At 31.0% G+C, this 12,226-nt stretch overlaps 1 protein-coding gene across 1 annotated transcript in view; it reads left to right on the top strand.

The window, feature by feature from the left end:
• The window catches only part of LOC115874411 (SCY1-like protein 2), a gene marked incomplete at its 3' end in the record, with an annotated part of 175,807 nt that overhangs the window by 58,267 nt on the left and 105,314 nt on the right, over positions 1-12,226 (top strand). The gene's annotated exons all lie outside the window — the stretch shown is intronic.

Raw genomic sequence — 12,226 nt, 5'->3', positions numbered from 1 at the left:
ATTAAATTATGTCGAGCTAATTTTAAGTAAATTTTATTACAGTTATTTCATAATCTTTAGAAAGTACGGTAATTTGAATATTTACTTCTCTTGTTCTAGAAAATCATTATTGTAACATTTTTCTGTACTTCATATTTATTGAACTGTTTAATGTTCAATTATTTAAGTTATTTAAGAAAGAATAATATTGAGCGTCTGTCCCTCACAGTCGAGGAGCTACGACCCAGGCCGGGTAGACGAAACGGCAGCTTGTGTCGCCTGTTGGGTTTAGAGGTAGGAGGTAGGCTCCCGACCCTTGGAGGAGGTGGTAGCTTGTATGCCACTTGCCGAGGATGGTCTCACGCAAGTGTCAGCCACCTCTCCTGTAGTTCCCTTTGGGTTTGGCCCCTTGGAACTTTCATTGTTACTGTTCCCAGTGTCGCTAGGGGGTTTCCCCACAGCTTCACCGGTGATGTTTTTATTACTATTATTACCAGATCTCATAGTGTTCCTATGAGTCGCTAGGGACAGTCGGTCCACTTCTACAGAGCCCCGCATGTAGAAGTAAGGGGCAAAATACAATGGGGTGACCCCCGGTGCCCCAAGGTTGAGGCTGTCCGTAGCCCCGCCCGGTATCGTTATATGTCTTGGTGCAATTCCCTGGCTACGACACTACAGTCAGGGACAAGACGATGAGTGAGATGCTTCTTAGACCAAGCCAAGTGCTAGGGGGGATTCCCCCCAGCACCTGACCAGGAGCTTCCCCACCAACGACAAGGTCTTGCATCTCCTAGGGGAAGATATTTCATGGATACCTATATTATAAATTTAAGATTTAAGTCTATATTTTATTAGAGACATTATATTTCCAGCTTATGGAACTAGAAAATATTTTATGCTTCATTTTAATTCTGTTCTGAATTTACCGATGACTTAATATAATACTGTTATTAATAAAATGAATGAACTACATGGAATTTTTCTTCATAACATGTTAGCATGTGAGATGTACTTTCTTCTTGGATATGATTTTGCCCTGTGTGATAAACAGAATGAAGTATATCCTGGCCATGTATTATTTACACACATCCGTTACTATATTATTCTACTTGTCTCCTTTTCTATACTTTGAAATAGTAGTCTATAGCCATTATAACAAAGACATATTTTTCATTTTTTTTATTTTGTACACTCCTAATTTTTCTTACATACTGTTATTATTATTAAGTCCCTCTTACGCTTGGTAAATAAGCAGATTTTAGACTATATATATATATATATACGCTTCTTAACCAATACACTACAAAATAATTATATTTTTATACGAAAGCATATAATAAATACAACTGAGATAACTAAGTTCTTGAATAGATAAGAAAGACGCAATTGTTTTTCATCTCTGCGAAAAATAACTATAAGATTGTTATACAAAATCATAAAGTTAAAAATAAAAGAAATATTCCAACAGTCGGGAATATCATTTATATCTTATGAATAAACTTCTTTTAATATATATCTTAATATAACTTACAAAATAAATACATTTTGAGACTAGCGCATGACAAAAATGGAATTGAGATATTTAAGCTCCCGAAAAGGATAAGGACGACGTATTGGGCTTTCATCTCGACAGAAAATAACACTATGGCATTTCAATTTCGAATTCGTTCGATAAAAGACCGTTACACAAATAATAATGTAAAACTTTTGACGTTGGAGTAATTTTCTGTTCACTCAGCCAGAATATTCTTTGTAGCTTTAATTAACTGCTCTAGTAGTTTTCCAGCTAATATCGATTCAAGTTGGGAGAAGCTTTGTGCCTATATTCTTTCAATGAACTATTAAATTATGTCGAGATAATTTTAAGTAAATTTTATTACAGTTATTACCTAATCTTTAGAAAGTTTGGTAATTTCAATATTTACTTTTTGTTAAAGAAAATTGTTATTGAAACATTTTTCTGTATTTCATATTTATTGAACTATTTAATATTCTATTCACATCTTTGTCATTATAGTATAGCCTTAGAATGTTTAAACATTTTCAATTTTTTCCATTTTTAAACCCGGACCATTTCCTTGGATTTTTAATTTATCATAGAGGTTAAACATTTTTGTTTCCTGTCTATTAAAAATATTCCTGATGGAGGGTGAATTTATAGAAGAGTAAAATTAAAACAGTCGTTGTGATACTCAGTAGAATTAAAATAGTGACTATTTTATTAAAGACATTATATTTCCAGTTTATGGCACTAGGAAATATTTAATGCTTCACTTTAATCGGTCTTTAATTTACCAATGTCTTAAAATAATATTAAAAAAATGAATGAACTACATGATTTTTTTCTTCATAACATGTTAGCATGCGATTTACGCTTTCTTATAGAATATGATTTTGCCCTGTGTCATAAACAGAATGGAGTATAAGTATATAACTTGACTATGTATTATTTACACACATCCGTCACTATATTATTCTACTTGTCTCCTTTTCTATAATCTAATATAGTACACTTTAGCCACAATAACAAAGACATATTTTCTATTTGTTTTTTTTATTTTGTACACTACTATTTTTCCTACCTACTGATATATATTTTTCTTTAAGTCAGCCTAAGCTTGGTAAAATTAGCAGATTTTGGACTATATATATATACACGATTTTTAACAAATACACTACAAAATAAATATATTTTTATACAAAAGCATAAAATAGATACAACTGAGATAAATAAGTTTTTGAAAAGGATAAGAAAGATGCAGTTGTTTTTCATCTGTGTGACAAATAACTATAATACCGTTAAACAAAAACAAAAAGTTAAAAATAAAAAGATTTACGTCTACAAAATAAAATTAATAATAAATGTATAATTTATTTTTAATTTTATTGCTGTATATATTTTATGTACTTAATATATTTCATGGATACCTATATTATAAATTTAAGATTTGAGTCTATATTTTATTAGAGACATTATATTTCCAGTTTATGGCACTAGAAAATATTTTATGCTTCACTTTAATTCTGTTTTTAATTTTCCAATGACTTAATATAATACTGTTGTTAATAAACTGAATGAACATGGAATTTTTTCTTCATAACATGTTAGCATGCGAGATGCACTTTCTTTTTGGATACGATTTTGCCCTGTGTGATAAACAGAATGAAGTATATCCTGGCCATGTATTAGTTACACATATCCGTTACTATATTATTCTACTTGTCTCCTTTTCTATACTCTGAAATAGTACACTATAGCCATTATAACAAAGACATATTTTTCATTTTTTCTTATTTTGTACACTTCTATTTTTCCTTACCTACTGTTATTATTATTTTCTTTAAGTCCCTCTTACGCTTGGTAAATAAGCAGATTTTAGACTATATATACACGATTCTTAGCAAATACACTACAAAATAAATATATTTTTATACGAAAGCATAAAATAGATACAACTGAAATAACTAAATTCTTGAAAAGGATAAGAAAGACGCAGTTGTTTTTCATCTGTTCGACCAAACACAAAATCAGAAAGGTAAAAATAAAAGAAATATTCTAACAGTTGGGAATATCATTTATATCTTATGAATAACCTTTTTTTAATATATTTCTTAATATAACTTACAAAATAAATACATTCTGAGACAAGCGCATGATAAAAATGGAATTGAGATAATTAAGTTCTCGAAAAAGATATAGACGACCGACGTAGTGGGCTTTCATCTCGACAGAAAATAACACTACGGCATTTCAATTTCGAATTGGTTCGATAAAAGACCGTTATACAAATAATAATGTAAAACTTTCGACGTTGGAGTAATTTTCTGTTCACTCAGCCAGAATATTCTTTGTAGGTTTAATCAACTGCTCTCGTAGTTTTCCAGCTAATATCGATTCAAGTTCGGAAAAGCTTTGTGCCTATATTCTTACAATGAACTATTAAATTATGTCGAGATAATTTTAAGTAAATTTTATTACAGTTATTACCCAATCTTTAGAAAGTATGGTAATTTCAATATTTATTTTTTGTTCAAGAAAATAGCTATTGAAACATTTTTCTGTATTTCATATTTATTGAACTGTCTAACGTTTAATTCACATCTTTATCATTATATTGAAATTATTATATTAGAAATTAGACTAGTTATTTAAGAAAGAATAATACTGAGCGTCTGTTACTTTTAATTCTTCACAAAAGTATAATATAAATATTAAGTATGTTTTGTTAGAGAAATTATATTTCCAGGTTCTGCTTGTAAAACTTGGAAAATAAGTTCGTCATAATAATGCTTTTATTTATTCACTATTCTAATAAACAATATGCATTCCTTCGGAAACTCTCTATTTATTTATTTGGTAATGCTAAAACGCTCTATTTGAAAGTCGATTAGAGAAAACAGTATGATTCATTGGCAAGCGATGTAAATATTTGTGATCAGGTAAAATTGTGATGTAAGAGGAGGCTTAGCTCGGCAGGCGGCAGGTCAGGCAATTGTTGATAGGCCGGCCGGCTGTGTAGTGTTGTGTTTTGTCACAGAGCTGACATTTGGAAGTAGCGAGTATTTTGACTATGGAAGTAGTAAACCTCTTGTGACGTCGTTCCTTCGAGGATGGTCTTGAGAGTTTGAGGTCTCTCTTGCTTCTCGATTGACACCGCTGGGGCGTTGTGTGAGGACCCCAATTAGCCCCATCGATTGGGATGCGAATCTGTTTAGCGGCAGATTTGCGTCTGGGGGAAGCCCCTATACTATTTCAGGTGACACTAGCTAGTTGTTGAAGATTATTAACCAATAGATCCGAATAATATTTGAATTAGATGGAAGATATGGAATGGGATATATTGAATAGAATGTCAGTGATATCAGTGGCTAGGGGGCGGAGTACCCCCGGGTGAGTCTTACTATTTAACTATCAATTTTATCCAGATCAGTAAATGTTTGTTTTGTTATTTTCATGTACAATGAGAGAGTGCTTGCCAATGACCAACTAAATGGATATTTGAGGTGAATTTGCATTGTGATACCCGGTTGAGTAAGCCCCAAAAATAACGATTTTACATGCTCCTAAATACTATTGACTGGTTAAACTTTCGTGTGTCTTTAATTACCCAAATTTTTAATATTTTATTATGAAGATTAATGAACTACATTGAATTTTTTCTCATAACATGTTGGCATGCGATTTACACTTTCTTCTTGGATAAGGTGTTATACTGTTTTATAAACTTGAATAAAATACAATGGGGCATACGTTATTTAGACATATTAGCCGCTGTATTTTTCAACTTGTTTCCATCTCTATATTATACTTATAACAACTCTAACAAAGATTATAGACTTTTTTTAATCTTCCAATGTTTCGTAAAATTATCAAATTTAGGCCTGCTATTCCACAAGCCTCAATATCATTAATTTATGTTTCATGGATACCTATAATATAAATTTAAGATTTAAATCTATATTTTATTATAGACCTAATATTTCTAGTTTATGGCACTAGAAAGTATTTTATGCTTCTCTTTAATTCTGTTCTTAATGTACCAATGACTTAATATAATACTGTTATTAATAAAATGAATGAACTACATAGAATTTTTCTTCTTTTCGTCTTTTCTGGATATGATTTTGGCCTGTGTGATAAACAGAATGAAGTATTATCCTGGCCCATGTATTATTTACACACATCCGTTACTATATTATTCTACTTGCCTTCTTTTCTATACTCTGAAATAGTACACTCTAGCCATTATAACAAAGACATATTTTTCATTTTTTTTTATTTTGAACACTCCTGTTTTTCCTTACCTACTGTTATTATTATTTTCTTTAAGTCCCTCGTACGTTTGGTAAATAAGCAGATTTTAGACTATATATACACGCTTCTTAACAAATACACTACAAAATAAATATATTTTTATACGAAAGCATAAAATAGATACAACTGAGGTAACTAAGTTCTTGAAAAGCGTAAGAAAGACGCAGTTGTTTTTCATCTCAGCGAAAAATAGCTATAAGATCGTTACACAAAATCAGAATGGTAAAAATAAAAGAAATATTGTTGGGAATATCATTTATATCTTATGAATAAACTTCTTTTAATATATTTCTTAATATAACTTACAAAATAAATACATTCTGAGACTAGCGCCTGTTAAAATGGAATTGAAATAATTAAGTTCTCTAAAAAGATATAGACGATGTAGTGAGTTTTCATCTCGACAGAAAATAACACTATGGCATTTCAATTTCGAATTCGTTCGATAAAAGACCGTTACACAAATAATAATGCAAAACTTTCGACGTTGGAGTAATTTCCTGTTTATTCAGCCAGAATATTCTTTCTTGGTTTAATCAACTGCTCTCCTAGTTTTCCAGCTAATATCGATTCAAGTTCGGAGAAGCTTTGTGCCTATATTCTTTCAATGAACTATTAAATTACGTCGAGATAGTTTTAAGTAAACTTTATTACAGTAACTTAATAATATCCGGATATACATTAATTTAAATATTTACTTTTTGTTCTAGAAAATGATTATTGAAATATTTTTATGTATTTCATATTTATTACCTCTTTCATTTTCAAGTCATATCTTTATTTAATGCTTATATTATTTATTTTTTTGTCAAAATCGTATCTATTGAACTGATTAATTTTCACTTTATATCTTCATCACTAACGTCGAACTTTTAAACATGAATTTTTTAAACATTGGATAGACATGAAAGTATTGTATAATTTATCAATAATTTCGTCAAATTTTTAATTTATTATATTTTTGCAGGTGATCTCTTAAATTTATTATCATTCTACAAGTGTTTTAGTGATTTAGAGAAAAAGTATTTAATGCACTGTTTGAAGACACTTAACAACTAGAGTAATGACCACAATGTGGATAAACAATTATAGTTTTTTTTATTTTAGTCACTCTCTATTTTATATTGAATGAACTAAATATGTTCTAAGAGGATACTAATGAAAATTTTATATATTAATATGCTCGATTAACTGCTACCGACTATTTTATATTTAAAATTAAGTTGATTTTGTTAAAGAAATTATACCTCCAGTTTCTGGCACTAGATACTCCGGCACTATTCGATACTCCAATTTTCGTGTGAATTTAATTAGAGAATTTCTTAAAATTATATTAATAAAATGAATGAATTACATTATTTTATTCTTCGTAACATGTTAGCATGTGATACACATTTCTTTTTAAATATACTGTTTTTAAACCGAATGACATATATCTAACCATGCATTATCTATACACATTACAGTATCTACATTATTTTACACTATTATACTACATTATTATCCTAAAAGAAATATAAAAGGGACTTTTTTAATACAATCTAATATAAATTATCTAATATTCAATCTGTAAAAGCCTGCGGCGTATTTTGATTGCTATTACCGACAGCTGCAAAACAAAAATAAAAACAGCTGAAAAAAAAATAAAAAAGCTTCTATATTTGTGCGATTCGAACCTCGAACCCCTCGACCTCGAAGCGGCTGCCTCACCCACCGAGCCACAGACTGCTCTCGTAACCAAGCTATAGCTAAGTATTACGTTGTTCTGCCGTTCCAGCGATGACAAATACGCATGCGCCGACATGCGGAACTGCGGGTTGTAAGATTGCACGGTCCGGCTAGACGCAAATCGGTTTATAATAGACGGATCTGCTAAAAATTCAAAGTATTCTTGAATAGTTTTATTTAAGTGTAATTCAAAGTATTTTAGAATAGTTTTATTTAGGTGTTTTAAATAAAGAAAAAAAGTGCAAAGAAAAGGTTTTTTCTTTGCTCTTTGTGTTTTTTTTTGTTTCTGACGACGGGATGCAGTTTAGCAGTTCAGCAGTCACATTTCCAAATAAATGTTATATTCTTTTCTATTGAATTTAATAGAAATAATAAATAAAGAATTTTATTTCTGGTTCCATATTTTATCATGAGCAAATGTATAGTTTTTTAAAATTGCAAATATTTCGGTGAATTAATCCCTTTATTAAAAAAAGGACAAAAACGCTTTGACGCTGAAAATATTTAATTAGTTTTCGCTCTGTAAAATTTAGTTTTTGACGTAAAATTGAAAATATCTCAAAAACAGTTAAATTGGCCTGGAACAGTGGAGAAAATGTGTGTTGAAAATTCAATACATAATTAAAACCTGCACAAACATGTAGCATATTCCATTTAAAATAATCCTATCCACTTCCGGTATAATCGGAAGTAGATACTAGGAAACGAGAAGCTAATATTAATGAAATCCTAAATTTTAAAATTATTCATAAATATAATTTTGCCTAAATTTATCGAGAAGCTCATTTTGGAAAAACATATTATCATATACCTGTACCCCAGTAACAACACATAGTCTAACAAACAAAACATAGTTTTGATAGTTCTTTTTTGAAGTAAATTCCTAATTACTCGGTTATTTTTAAACCAATGATTGTGACAGTTGGTATATTATGAACAACTTATTTTAAACTTAAATAAAATGTAAAAAGAGTTTTTTAAATAAATTACCAATACGATTACAAATAAGTAGGTATTATGTCACTTGAGCTAGACAGCTACTTTCGGTCCAGATACTGATGTAGTGTGAAATAAATCAGGTAAGAATGGTAAAAATACGCTAAAAAACAAGAATAAACAGGTTTAAACAAGAAACAACCGCTTTAAAATAGAAATAAACAGGGTTTTAAAAAAATGAACAGGTCCGTTGTTTTAAGCTAAAAAGCGGTTCAAAGTAGTTCAAAAACGGTTCAAAGCGGTTCAATGATTCACGAGAGATGAGAGTGTAAAAATGTACGGGCAGTGAAGCCCTATACTATAAGCTGTCTTACTCCTACTCATAAGATTATTCTGTAATTACGGCTATATCTGGTCGTGGTGTTCTTCTCATTTTGACCCCTTTCGGTATACTGGCCTATAGTGAAGTCGGAGGAGTATAGATGTACAGACCCCATCTCACGCTGTTACTGTTTGAAACAGGATTGCATGAAAAAGAACGATCAGCTAAGTTTAGATTTAAGTTCTGGTTGTATATTTTCACTGTTCTAACCACATATTTTGCATTTTCAGCCTTAAATTACGTGTAGTGATTAACTTACTTATGTCAGACCAGTATTTAAAAATATGATTTAGATCTTAGGTTTCATTTCAAACATTACGTTTTGTAATAGTATTGCTTTTCATACATATATCGTGATTTTGATTTCTACAGAATGCGCTCCGTACATAGATTCTAGAATTTATCTATCATGGCGTAAAACTTGAACATCGTATTAGAATGAACAATTTTTTTAATTCCAATAGTTGTTAACGATATCACATTTTTCTCTAATCTTCTTTACTTAAGAGTCTATTACGCTGTACTGTTCGGGTCGGTCTCAGGGGTCGGGTAAAGCGGGTGTGTGGTCAAAGGAAATATATATTATATTCTAGAAATCTGCCTAGGGCTAAGCTACATTCAAAATTCCAAACACACATGCTTTGATCAAGGCTTGATTAAAGTTTGTAGAGCTTCAGCAATTGCTATAAAATAGTGGGCACTTTGTTACGAAAACATATAAATTATACAGAGAAGACCAGGCTACTAGTAACATAGCTAGTTGCTGGAAGAATTTACGTTTACCCGATTTGCGTTCGTACTAGAGATTCACTGTCGGCTAGTCGGCTGGTCAGGCAGTACGCAGTTGCAGTTGTGCTTGGACGTGTCGGTCGTGACACTAGGAATACGATGCGAGAAGTACCGAGTATTGATTATTTTCATTTTAAGTGTTTACCTTCACTTTAAGGTAACATTTAAAATAAAACTACTTAAATATTTATTATTTGAGTGTGTTTACAAGCCAAAATTAAAAATAAATAAATTCTCTAAACCCGAAAAAAACTAAAATATTACTCTAAATAAAAAAAAGTTATAACAGGTTTTCAAAAAGACCACCTTCTTGTGCTAGACAGAAGCCTAGGCGGTTGTAAAATCCCCGTCTGACATTGGCTAACATATTAGGGCTAATAGTTTGGAAAGCCTCTCATATTTTTACTTGAAGCTCATCCAGATTATTAGCCTTATTATGACCATACACTTTGGATTTTACATAACCCTACAAAAAGAAATCATTGGGAGAAAGATCTGGTGATCTAGCGGGCCACAAAATAGTTCCATGTCCACTAATTAAACGGTTGGGGAAAGTATTGTTCAAATATTCTTGAACAATATGGGTATTGTGGGCAGGGCAACCATCTTGTTGAAACCAGACATTGTGGAATCTTTCTCCCAATAACTCACGAATTCTAGCGACAATCTGCTGCTGTAACAAGTCCAACTACTTTGCAACAGTTAAATTACCCTTTATAAAAAATGGACCAATCATATGCTCCCCTACAAAACCACCCCAAACACTTGCTTTAACTCCTGTTCTCTTGTTAATCAACACATCAGGCATTTTGTGTTTTTGTGCGGACATGCACCCATGTGTTGGAATTGGCCTGTTTACAAAAGTTTGTGGAAAAATTGTTTGTATATCCTGATAAGACCTATTTTGGAAATACCATTTTACAATTTACAATTTGAATTTTCTCACGAACTTCGTAAACATCCATTATTTTACTTAAAAAATAAATTTTACACGAGAGCTGTAGCGAGAATATATGTATTCGTTTTGGTTATTAAAACACGAATAAATACAAATTCTGTAACATTCTTATCACATATCTACCTATTTTTATTTTATTGCATTTTTTCGCCCGCTTTTTATCCGGCGGACGGGTATACACTAATTCGTCCGGTTCTGCCTATGTTACTACTACGGTGGTCCGGTCTGTATATCACTGTAATCACAAAATTTCAGTCTATTTCCCTATTGTAACGGAATTTTAAGTTATCTCTTTATTTTCGAGAAAATTTAATCCAAACATAAGGAATATTTTGTTGATGTTTGACCATCAAAATCTTAAAAATAAAGAAGTTGTCTAAAAATGTGCTACATGCTGGGTATAGTATAATCCTTTATCTTTAATTTCCATCTTCATTTGCTTATTTGCTACTTTTTCAGACTAGCGAAATTTACTCTTAACATATTAATCATTTTAACATAATTTTCTCTGGCATTTATCACCCACTATGATTATCAAAACTTTACCATGTTAATTACCATCGAGATATAGATCATAGAGTTCATCTCGAACAAATATAGACATTAATTTTAAGTAACTACAACTGTGTTTTCTTTTTCTCTGTCTTTCCAATGGCGCCCAACATTTTTTTTGTAGATATATTTAATTAGTCTTTCTCTAGTGAAATACAATCGAACTCATGACTGCTCTATTGGCTAAAAGCTGCCGTATGCAGAGTAGGTATTTAAAAACGCTACAGTATCCATAATGGTTTTCGAATTCATATTAATGATATTTCGTACCGCATTTGGATCCAATATAACCGCCGTGCCTCCTTAAGACTGCAGTGTTGTGTAGAAGCAGTAATTAAGCAAGTTTGAGTTAAAAAGAAAGAAAAAAATTACAGAAAGGAACATAAACATAAAAGAAAGCGCAAAAATTACGCCATATAGCTTATTTGCATTAGAATGCGGCATTTAATTGCCATAATTTTTTCTAATATCAACTTCCTTCGGAGAAAATTAAATTTCTTCTAATTTAGTTTTTAATTAAGTTTCCTAATTACTTTTCCTCTTATTAAAACTCTATTAATATATTTGTTTTCCATCCAGTACCTACCCACGTTAGGCAATTTTAAAAACAAATTAAGTAAGCTTACAAGCTTACCCGCAACGTTATCTTTCTCCTATTTTCCGTTCTCTGCGATTTTTTTCTTGTTTTTTATTCGCGAAATGTTTCGGGAACGAGCTTAAAGAGTGTCCCATTTCTTTAAAGTTCAGAAACGCGCCAGCGATATCGAGTTTTTATTAAATGAGAATTTTATTGGTTCTTAAATTTTATTTACGTAGGAAATTCGTTCGGAGAATATAAAGTTCTTATTTTTTTAGGGTGTACAAATGCTCTAAAATATTACTTCCTCGATAATTTTCTGTTTTTAAAGTGAAACGCGTCGGGTGTAAAAATTCAAAGCCGTGCCATATGGCCTTGAATGAGCGCTAGCTAGTGAGAGGAAAAGCAGTGTTTCCACAGCTTATAAAATCGCTATAAAATCTTGATTTGAATGAAACCAACCTTGATTTCATGTATATTTTCATTGGCAGGTTTGTAGTTTCTGAATAA

This window comes from Sitophilus oryzae, unplaced genomic scaffold, assembly GCF_002938485.1.
Source record: "Sitophilus oryzae breed Bouriz unplaced genomic scaffold, Soryzae_2.0 scaffold_1275_pilon_pilon, whole genome shotgun sequence".
NCBI lineage: Eukaryota > Metazoa > Arthropoda > Insecta > Coleoptera > Curculionidae > Sitophilus > Sitophilus oryzae.
The sequence above is the reverse complement of the archived record's forward strand: the minus strand, read 5'-3'. Positions and strand labels throughout refer to the sequence as shown.